The sequence below is a fragment of the Octopus sinensis genome, linkage group LG2 (assembly GCF_006345805.1).
Source record: "Octopus sinensis linkage group LG2, ASM634580v1, whole genome shotgun sequence".
NCBI classification, from domain to species: Eukaryota; Metazoa; Mollusca; class Cephalopoda; order Octopoda; family Octopodidae; genus Octopus; species Octopus sinensis.
In genome coordinates, this window is record NC_042998.1 from 8,321,953 (window position 1) to 8,332,680 (window position 10,728).

Genomic DNA, 10,728 nt, shown 5'->3' on the forward strand with positions numbered 1-10,728 from the left:
AGAAAAAGGAAATTCAGCGAAATTGAAGGAATGAAAGAAAGATAAAAGCAAACAAAGGAAGAAGAAAAGAAAAAGAAAAGGAAGAAAAAGAAAAAAGGAAAGGAAAAGAAAGATAAAGGCCAGATAAGCATGAATGAATGAAGTTTCGTTTGATTCAATGAATGATTCAATCAATGAAATACGAATTAAGAAGTTTATTGCTATGGCGGGATAAAAGAAGGGAAATAATGATTACGTGGATTTTTATTGTAGTGAGGTTGTTGTTGTTGTTGTTGTTGTTGTTGTTGTTGTTGTTGGTGGTGGTGGTGGTGGTGGTGGTGGTGGTTTTGGTGGTGGTTGTGATGGTGGTGGTGGTTTTAGTTGTGGTGGTGGTGGTGGTATTGGTGGTAGTGATGGTGGTGTTGGTGGTGGTGGTAGTGGTGGTGGTGGTTTTGGTTGTGGTTTTGGTGGTGGTGTTAGTGGTGGTGGTGGTGGTGGTGGTGGTGATGGTGGTGTTAGTGGTGGCGGTGGTGGTGGTGGTGGTGGTAGTTTTGGTTGTGGTGGTGGTGGTGGTGGTGGTGGTGTTAGTGGTGGTGGTTTTGGTGGTGGTGGTGTTAGTGGTGGTGGTTTTGGTGGTGGTGGTGGTGGTTGTGGGTGGGACCGCTGAAAAACTTGGAACGTAACTAAACAAAGGCAAACAGCGACGAGAGTAATAAAAATAAACGAATAAGAAAAATGTGTGTGTGCGTGTGTATATATGTGTGTGTATGTGTGTAGATGTGTGTATGAGGGTGTATGTGTGTGAGGATGTGTGAATCTTAAAGTGTGTGGCTTCGCATGTGTCCATGTGCGTGTGTGCTTGTATGTATGTATGTGTGTGTGTGTATGTGTGTGTGTGTGTCCATATACTCTTTTACTCTTTTACTTGTTTCAGTCATTTGACTGCGGCCATGCTGGAGCACCGCCTTTAGTCGAGCAAATCAACCCCGGGACTTATTCTTTGTAAGCCCAGTACTTATTCTATCGGTCACTTTTGCCGAACCGCTAAGTGACGGGGACGTAAACACGCCAGCATCGGTTGTCAAGCAATGCTAGGGGGACAGACACACAAACACACACACATACAAATACACATATATATATATATACATATATACGACAGGCTTCTTTCAGTTTCCGTCTACCAAATCCACTCACAAGGCATTGGTCGGCCCGGGGCTATAGCAGAAAACACTTGCCCAAGATGCCACGCAGTGGGACTGAACCCGGAACCATGTGGTTGGTTAGCAATATTTATGGATGTGTTCATGTCTATGTGTGTATTCTTGCGTACGTGTGTGTGTGTGTATGTATGTGTGTTATGTGTGTGTGTGTATGTGAAATTTTGCAAGGTTCAAGAGGACCGATATCGGTATCAAGGATCTCTCAAAATTTCCAACAGGGTCCAAGAGCCTCTTTTCCTTTTTTTTCCATCTCTTAGGGGAAAGGGCCATCAGATTTTCATATTCCTCACGTCAGCTTTCTGGGGTCTAGGGTAATGTATCGGCTAAACCTCTCTTTTAAAGGTTCAGCGTATGAGAGAGAGGGGGGGAGAGAGAAAGAGTGAGAAATAGATTAAAGAAAGAAAGAAAGACAAAAAGAAAGAGAAAAGAAAGAATAAAAGAAAGAAATGGAGAATGAGTGAAAGAGAGAGAGAGAGAGTTAAATATAGAAGGAAAGTATGATTGCGTCTGGGTTGGCAAAATTGTAAAGCAAACCTGTTAAAGATATTGTTGTTAGCCATAGGTCAAGAGAAACAGAAAGTAAAAGGTAATAATTATATTCACTTAGGAGTGGATATTGTACTAGAACGCAAGATATTTCGGTATTTGCCATGAGAGAAACTCTTATATGGACTTAAGGTGCATATAAGCACTCTTACTTATATCGCTAGCGGGGGATAAATCAACCGCCATCACCGCCGCTGAGACTACCAGATCATGAAATTTCGCCCTAAAATTCGCTCCATCCATGACGACTGTATTGCTGAGGGAAGGGATTGCCTTTTGTTTTTCCTTTTTGCAGTTACTCTCTTTACTCTTTTACTTGTTTCAGTCATTTGACTGCGGCCATGCTGGAGCCCCACCTTTAGTCGAGCAATCGATCCGGGACTTATTCTTTGTAAGCCCAATACTATTCTATCGGTCTCTTTTGCCGAACGCTAAGTTACGGGACGTAAACACACCAGCATCGGTTGGCAAGCAATGCTAGGGGGACAAACACAGACACACAAACATATACACACACACTTATATATATATATATACATATATACGACAGGCTTCTTTCAGTTTCCATCTACCAAATCCAAGGCTTTGGTCGGCCTGAGGCTATAGTAGAAGACACTTGCCCAAGGTGCCACACAGTGGGACTGAACCCGGAACCATGTGGTTGGTTAGCAAGCTACTTACCACAGAGCCATTCCTAAGTTGTTTCTTTTTATTATTTTTTTTTGTGGGTTTCTTGCTGCTTGTTTTTCCGGTGCTAAAAAGAAACTAGCATTTTGTCGATTTCGACGACAATGAATCCGGTTGGTCCGATCAACAGAACAGCCTGCTCTGGAAATTAACATAAAAGTGGTTGCGCATTCCACAAACATGTGTACAAGGAGAATCAGCGTGATGGGCAATGTGGTATGGCAAGCCCTTAGAATTACAGGTACGGCTCATTTTTGCCAGCTGCGTGGACTGGAGCAACGTGAAATAAAGTGTCTTAATCAAGTTCACAACGCACCGTCGGGAATCGAACTCACAACCTAATGATTGTGAGGTGAATATCCTAACCACTAAGCCATGCGCCGTCACATTCTGCCTGTACTAGGACTGAAATATATATCAATATCACCGTGATCACTGTGACCAACCAGGCTATCAGATGTTGCTGCACATCGCTGGTCACAATGCGCTTCGCATTGTTTTAGCCTTCAAATGACGCCACCCCGCTGGCTAAGCGAGCAGGCCAACAGAAGAAAGAGAGAAAGTTGTGGCGAAAGAGTACAGCAGGGATCGCCACCACCCCCTGCCGGAGCCTCGTGGAGCTTTAGATGTTTCCGCTCAATAAACACTCACAACGCCCGGTCTGGGGATCGAAACCGCGATCCTACAACCGCGAGTCCGCTGCCCTAACCACTGGGCCATTGCGCCTCCACATATATCAATATAAGGACTCAAAAAGGCAGTAAAATGGCAGAATGGTTACCGCGTGTGACAAAATGCTTCTCAGTTCAAATTCCATCGAGATTGACTTTGCTTTTTATCCTTTCGGCATCAATAAAATAAGTACCTGTTGAACATTAGGGATGGGGGAATGATGTAATCAACGTACCCCACTCTCACGTGATTGCTACTCTTGTGCCAAAATTTGAAACCAATATAAGAACTGGTCAAGGCGGCAAGCTGGCAGAATCGTTACTGTCTCTAAGCGGCATTTCGTCTGTCTTTACGTTCTGAGTTCAAATTCCACGGAAGTCGACTTTGCTTTCAATCCTCTCGGAGTCTATAAAATAGGTATCAGTTGAACACTGGGCAGCGGGGTCTATGTAATCGACTTACCCTTTCCCACGAAACCCAATAAAACGACTCAAATATTAGGTCACTACACAACGATGTTTTAAAAATACTTTTATTGTTTAACTGGACTTAGTCGGTGGACTGAATCATTAAACGACTTTTCATGTAATCCTTGATATCTTCTTGTGTTGTGTCTGGGGAGAGTCATTGTCTTTTAGTGCCTTATTATTTAACACACTCACCGATAAAGTTGCTACTCATTTACTTACTTATTTTTCCTAAAATTTTCTTTGCGTTTTGCAAGCTTTTCAATATTCAACGACTATTGTAAAGATTGCAAGACCCAGCGAAAATCTTTTGGAAAAATAAATAAGTAGATCAGTTGAAACTTTACTGATGAGTGTGTTAAATAATAAGGCAATAAAAGACAATGACTCTCCCCAGACACAACAAAATATGCTTCAACACACGAACTCACATTAAGAATCTTGCAAGCCAAATCCAAAGACGAAACTCTCGTATTGTTTGTAGTTATTTGAGGACCTAGTATACTCTTTTACTCTTTTACTTGTTTCAGTCATTTGACTGCGGCCATGCTGGAACACCGCCTTTTAGTCGAGCAAATCGACCCCGGGACTTATTCTTTGTAAGCCCAGTACTTATTCTATCAGTCTCTTTTGCCGAACCGCTAAGTGACGGGGACGTAAACACACCAGCATCGGTTGTCAAGCAATGCTAGGGGGACAAACACACACACACAAACACACACACATACACATATATACATATATAGGACAGGCTTCTTTCAGTTTCCGTCTACCAAATCAACTCACAAGGCATTGGTCGGCCCGAGGCTATAGCAGAAGACACTTGCCCAAGATGCCACGCAGTGGGACTGAACCCGGAACCATGTGGTTGGTTAGCAAGCTACTTACCACACAGCCACTCCTGCGCCTATATGTATGTGTGTTTAATATTCTACGATGGTGTGATGAAAAGGTCCTGGCTTTAAAGGTATCGCGAAAGTCCTGTCTGGAGGCCCAACCTTCCGAGTTGTCTTACACAGCTTAAAAAAAAACTGAAGGACCACTGCATTAAATGAGTGAATCTGGGAGGGGAATATCTTTATATATAAAAGTGAAGTTGTGTGAGTGTCTGTCTCCTACGATTTAGATTCCTAACTACTCCCACATTTTGCGGTGCAGTTTAACCAAAACCAAAACCGGGTATCTTATAGTCGTGATTCATATTGAGCCCTTCTGGGTATTAGCGCGCGTCTACGATGAGTCTACGATTTAAAAAATAATTTACCATCATTTTTTTCCATTTTAATGCATTTTTTCGCTATTATATAAGGGTGTGCTAACTCTCTAAAAATGTCTACGATGAGTCAACGATTTTTAAAAAAATTTACTATCCTTTTTTTTCCATTTTAATGCATTTTTTGCTATTTTTTGGCTATAACTCTCTAAAAATGCTTTATAGTTATTTCCCTTACAAACCCGAGCAACGCCGGGCGATACTGCTAGTGTTGAATAAAATCATAATTAACTGTCCTCCTGTTTTGTTTTTTAACCAAAGCCAAGATCATTACAGCACACTTCGTATATTTTACTTATTGGCAACGTTTGCATTTTTACTCAAAACTAGCCTTGTTGTAACTGGCTCTGTGATATGAATATAAGTATGCTTCGGCTACAAGCTTTGATTATGTTTTCAAGGTCTGCATCTAAGCAGGAAACAAATTTGCGGTTTCGCAAATCCAAACCACCTCTCTTTCTCTCTCTCTCTCTCTCTCTCTCTCTCTCTCTCTCTCTCTCTCTCTCTCTCTCTCTCTCTCTATCACGCACACACACACTCATATACTGAGAAACGTATAGACAATCCTCATATTTCTCTCACCCTAATTTTTACTGATTCTCTCGCTGTCACCTTTTGCTTCATTACTAAGTTATTCTTATCACCCTATCTGTATACCTATTTCTTTTCTACCCACAAGGGGCTAAACAAAGAGGGGACAAACAAGGACAGACAAAGGGATTAAGTCGATTACATCGACCCCAGTGCGTAACTGGTACTTAATTTATCGACCCCCGAAAGGATGAAAGGCAAAGTCGACCTCGGCGGAATTCAAACTCAGAACGTAACGGCAGACGAAATACGGCTACGCATTCCGCCCGGCGTGCTAACCACTCTGCCAGCTCGCCCTATCTGTATACGATTACTATAAAATGCCAACCCACAACGCAGCACTTTGGTCAAGTGCGTTCAGCCTACCATGGGCTCAGAGCTCAGATTGATCAATGCCTTGTGAATAAAAGTGGCGGACGGAAACAGCGCAGAAGACCATCGTGTGTGTGTGTGTGTGTGTGTGTGTGTGTGTGTGTGTGTGTGTGTGTGTGTATGCGTGCGTGTGCGTGTGTGTGTGTGTGTGTGTGTGTGTTCTGTGTCTGTGTCTGTGTGTGTATACAGGGTGTCCCAAAAAATGTATACACACTTCAAATAATTGTGAAGTAGGTGTTTATTAAAATACCTTCCATTTTCAAAATTTAATAGAATCTACAGATATTATTTTATTGTTTTGTCAATGCCTGTTTTCAAACTGATGTCCGTTCTTGTCTAGGCACTGCTGACAACGCGAAGCAATGGAATCGCAAGCATTACGAAAGAATTCGTTTGGTATTTGTGGGCATTCTCGTTCAATGGCTGCTCTCAAATCAGCGACTCTTGCTGGCTTCATAGCGTAGGCTTTGTCTTTTAGGTATCCTCATAAAAAATGTCTAGCAGTGTGAGGTCTGGTGAATGCGGAAGGTATTCAACGAAACTCCTTCATCCGATCCACCTGCTTGACAAGATCTCATCAATGAAAGATCTAACATAGTGATAGTAGTGTCGGGGTACCCTATCTTGCTGAAAATAAAACAGGTGCAGCGCTGTAGGACTAAAATCGAAACCACTTGGGTGCGAATCGAAACCACTTGGGTGCGAATCGAACCTCTTAACCATACAGCTAAGCCTGTACCTATTTTCATGTGTTTTTGTTTTTGTTTGTTTGTTTTGTTTTCCTGTTGTTTTTTCTTTCTTTTTAATACAAGGGTGTGGTTTGATGGATAGATGGCAGCTACTTCTTGAAGGTCGAAAGACCACGCAAAATTCTGGTACGTAAGTAATTCTGGTTAATTCGGGTTAGGTTCTATGAATGTTTTAATACTTTGCTGGAATGAATATGAGGAGCGGTGAATGATTAACGACTTGTCACCGATAAGAAGAATCGGATTATTAGCCTAGCAATTTGACCTATGTCATTGCGATTAACGTAAAATAAGGTCGAGAATGCCAGTAACAACAGAAAGCTTTTAAAGAGATTGCCACTTCGTGTGTATGTGTGTATTCATGTTTGTGCATGTATATGTACATATTTATGCCTGTCTCAATTCATTTATCTTTTAGCTGCTCCGATGTTTGTAAGATGTAGGTATGTTTGTAGTTATTGCGTTAGTTTGTTTCGCATGTTTATACATCAAATTTGTTTCCAAATTGCTTTGTATTTGAGCCTACAGCAATTTTGTGTGTAAATATATGAGTGTGTGTACATTTGTGCTTGCTTTTGAATATATATACTCTTGTAGTTTTGTAAATATTATGTCTCGAAATTCGAAGTTACGGATAGATAAGTTCATAATGTCGCAACATATAAGCAACGGGTTTTTGCAAAATCAAACGGTTTTAAAATTCTAAGGCCTTTGTTGATCTGGGAGAGGTTGTTAATGGATACATGGCAGCTACTTCTTAAAGGTTGATGATGATGATGGTGATGATGATGACTTTGTTGTTATTATTGTGTTGTGGTTGTTGTTGCCTATTCCAAAACAAGCAATTATTCAACAGTGTCATAATTACTATAATAAGGTGTGTTTTGAGTAAGTTTAAGCTGCTATTTCTTGCACTTTCAATAACTAAGTAGACGTTCTTTTTGGGAGGAGAGTTGATGATGTCAATATTTAAGCCAGTCTGATCGAACAAACTTATGATTAAAAGAAGTTGCATCCGAAGTCATTTTTTTGTGCATCAAGAACCATACGTTTTCTGTGTCCTTATATTTGAAGACGCTACGGTGTGTGATTTGTTGGAAATTTGGCTACTATTTCTAGCAGGTCAAAATATTTTGTTTATAGGCGCAGGGGTGGCTGTGTGGTAAGTAGCTTGCTTACGAACCACATGGTTCCGGGTTCAGTCCCACTGCGTGGCACCTTGGGCAAGTGTCTTTACTATAGCCTCGACCGACCAGAGCTTTGTGAGTGCATTTGGTAGACGGAAACTGAAAGAAGCCCGTCTATATATATATATATATATATATATATATATATATATATAAACTATATAGAGGGCATTATTACACATAAATGCCTCACACTAAGAGGGACATAAGTCATTACTACCAAAATTTCACTAATCGTAGCCAATACAGTTTTTCAAAGCTATATATATATATATATATATATATATATATATATATATATATATGTATGTATGTATGTATGTATGTATGTATGTATGTATGTATGTATGTATGCATAGTATGTTTGTGTGTCTGTGTTTGTCCACCCAACATCGCTTGACAACCGATGCTGATGCGTCTACGTCTCCGTAACTTAGCGGTCCGGCAAAAGACACCGATAGAATAAGTACTAGGTTTACAAAGAATAAGTCCTGGGATTGATTTGCTCGACTAAAGGCGGTGCTCCAGCATGGCCACAGTCAAATGACTGAAACAAGTAAAAGTGTAAAAAAGTATATATATATATAATATATATATATATATATATATGTATATGTGTGTGTACATACAAGCATATATATGAATATTTACATATATATGTATATATATGTAAATGTGTGTGCGCGCGTGTGTGTGCAAGACGTAGGGTTGAATAAAGGGAAACAAATGAGTCAAATTAAAGGCATATGCGGTAGACGGGGAAGAAATGGGAGAGAAAGAAATGCAAAATGAAAAAATAAAGTAAATAATAATAACGAATAAAAAATGGTGTTGAAAATGCTAATACTAAGCCGAACGACAAACGAACAATGATGGTTCATGCTTCCAACAAACGGCGTCTATCCACTGCGGTGGTGGTAGATGGACGGGGAGTCAATGAATTCGGGTTAAATATAAATATACTTTTATTTTAACGAAATATGTGTATGAAAGAATCAAAACAGGATGCTTTTTCTTGCTTATCGCTATCAATAGTACATAATATGCAAAAGAGGAAAGAAGAAGGAAAGAAGGAGGCTTGGATGTAAAGAAAGGAGGAAAGAAAAAAGCAAGAAAAGGCGTGAATAGAAAAAAAGATTAGCTTACTGAAATATAATTATCTGAAGCAATAGCTAAAAAACCGGAGATATGGAAACGTAAAAGAAACCAGTTTAACCAGGATGGCGATGAAACTGAGAAAGGAAACCAGAATGCTTAAATATAAAGTAATTTTGTTCACTCTATCACTTGGCTATGATTTCATTATAGAAGGGAAATACACCATAATAATTCGAGAGATCGAGAGCATGTCAGACCGTATATATGTACGATAACGATCTGTCTTTGCCTAATAGATATGAAACATCATCAAGCAAACGATGTTTAGTGACAAGATCTAGGGTCATTTACGTTTCAAGATAAATAAAACATCTCGCCGCGTGAGACACAGTTATCCTTAAGGCAAAGATTCAAAAATAAATTTATACATGCGTATTTAAAATCTGTGACAGTTCTTGCAAATGGCTTCACTGTAATTTTATATATCTAAATTTTGAATTATAAGAATTATTGAATAGGAACGAGAGAACGTCATGGGTGTTTAACAAACTAGTTAATCATTCAAAGAAAATAACTGTAGCGATTATATTTACGTTTAAACGAATATGAAAGTTTAACGATCAGATAATTTCCAGTACCAATAGTTTAACGAAAATATAAAGCTGTCTTTTCAGATTACATATAACATTATAAGTGCTGAAGCATTAATAGAATTTCATCGCAGTTGTTAACGGAAATCGAAGGCAGCCGACAAATCTAAATAGAGATTAAACTCGCCGGCCTAGAATTCCAATTTCGAATCGGAACAAGGTCAACTTGGCTTCTCATAATTCTCATATTCTTACAATATGTACTACTGGTATATCAGCTAGTATTATATGCTCTAATTATATGCGCTAATTTCAGACCGATTAAATTTACTCTTATACTGGTTGCTGTTCTCGCGTTGCAGTCATATTAGTGAAACACACCTTCAATACCGACTGGTAAAATAAATGTACTGGTATCAATGCAGCCGACACAGAATCTAATTTATAATGCCTATCAAATACTTACAGACACACACGCACGCACACACACACATACTCTCTCTCTCTCTCTCTCTCTCTTCTCACACACACACACACATTCATTCGTTCTCTCTTTCTTCTATATATGGATACCGTACTTGCTGCCGCGTCCAACAACACTCATTCGTGTCCAGATGACACTAGACTTTATTCCTCTCTAGTCGTGCAGAGGAATCTAGTCACCACACGCTGAACACACACTGATTCCATGAACAGAGCCGTCGAAACATTATCTAATGAGGATGAAATAAGTTTGTCTCTTTCAACAGCAACAAAAATTCAAAAGCCATTCAAAAAAAAAAATATCGTCACTCTACACTCTTGCACAAACACATCCACACACAAATATAAACACACAGGCACTATCTTAATCACGATCAGTATGCAACGGCAACTTAAACACTTAAAATTGATGCAATTGTCAGATCTTGCACTCGCCAAGAATTTCTCACAGAGAAAGCAACGATTTACATGGCTCTGACTACATTCCATCTCTTCAGGACAGTAAATATTTAATCCTATAAGCATTATTGATACAAAGCACTGCTTTGAATCAAAATGAAGTCTTGTTCTTATATCTGGGGGAGGGTTGTTGTCGCTGTGCATACAGACATCCTCGACACATCCTCGACCAGAAAAGGGTAGCATGATTAGCATACGCTGCAGCTTCTGACCCAAAGATGCTCGGTCTCCCTTCTCTGTCTTTTTCTATCGCTTCTATAATAAATGGCTTCTACTCAGTAAAGATGGCTCGGTTCAAATCACCTTCACTCAGATATTTCTATTGTACTTGCTTCTCCTCTTCTTATCACTG